Raw genomic sequence first — 1,677 nt, forward strand, 5'->3', positions numbered from 1 at the left:
ATCATGAACAACGATCGTTATGGTGTGAACTCCTCACACACATATTTATATGTAGCATTTCTCAACAACTGTCAGTCTTTGCAAAGCCAGAATAATAAACTTTCAATTTCAACCATTTTACATGCATCGTGTGTTCACTACGAAGTATCCTTTGACCATTAAGAGTATGATGGATTGCAGGTACAAGATCATGCATAACAAATACAATATAGGAGAGAAAAAAAACATGTATGACGAGTATGGATGAGGAATTCGAATGTCAATGTTCACACAAATTCAATGTCATTTAGATATAAGATCTTTCTGCGATGTCATTTAAGAGGTTAATGTGCATGCTATTGCTAGACTATGCATAACTACTTTAGATCTTCCATAATTATTCTAAAAACGCAGTCATAAGTAATATGCATTTTGAAAAATAAGAGAGAAAAATATTTGGTAAATATGACGTTTTGTTCATAACCACAGAAGCATATCTACGATTAAAAATGATCTAACTCTCGGTAACTCTTCATTATAGACACATCGAAATACTTTAATTCGTGGGGGGCATTACCGCTACAACATGCATTACACAAAAACAAATTCGTACTTCACAACTATATAACAATTGGTCATTTAAGCTCATAGTAAAGAAAATAGCATTTAACAATTTAACTTATAACATATCCACGCTAGTACAACCCAATGTTCAAAAATAACGTCTTTATCCTTGTTCCGTTCTTAAATACATGTTGAATAATATGTAAAATAAAAGTATATATTAAAGGCGTTCTCACTAAATCCAACACGTGATCTGTGTTAAAAGTAAAATAAATAAATAATATTTTGTTATTAATCCTTATCCTAAAATCTGATTTGTAAATGTTTTAAATAAAATTGATACTTATTATAATATATTTGCTTAATTTAATTCATACCATAACAGTTGTTGTGCATGAAAATTAATAACATATAAAACGCCTAGACCATTACAATGTCTGTTGTATCCCAGCCGGTTTAATTAGCCCTGATATTAGTGTAAAGGCCTCGTCGGCACTGAATATCGTATGGTAGTGTAATTGGCATGACATATTTTTCTTTTTTTTTCAGACAAAGATTCTTAGAATTACTAATGTAGTTTTATTACGTTGACGCTGTAGTTGTTTGACCTGCTCCAGGAATGAAAAGACTAGCTTACTGGTTCACCTGTTCTTGCGAACGATATTGAAAGCTAATTGAAATAAAATAACAATAACATAAATAAATAATTGGTTTTAAAATTAAAATAAATAAATAATGCTGTGTTACCAATTCTTACTATAAAGTAAGATTTGTAAGTGGCTTAAAGAATATTTATGATAATTAAAATTCACTTGCTTAATCTAGTTCACACCATAACGATCGTTGTTCATGATGATTGAATGTATATATAAATAATTTGGTTGTTTGCCTTGAGTAGTAATGGCGAAAATCGCGTGATGATTAATAAAAAACATTATTGCTTCCCATAGATTGTAGCAAAAAAGTTTCCAGTGACAAAACTTCATTCGGAACTGTGATCGTATATCACCTATATATAAATTATTATAATTTGGTTGTTTGCCTTGAGTAGTAATGGCGAAAATCACGTGATGATTAATAAAAAACATTATTGCTTCCCATAGATTGTAGCAAAAAAGTTTCCAGTGACAAAAC

This window comes from Limulus polyphemus, unplaced genomic scaffold (genome assembly GCF_000517525.1).
Source record: "Limulus polyphemus unplaced genomic scaffold, Limulus_polyphemus-2.1.2 Scaffold55, whole genome shotgun sequence".
NCBI classification, from domain to species: Eukaryota; Metazoa; Arthropoda; class Merostomata; order Xiphosura; family Limulidae; genus Limulus; species Limulus polyphemus.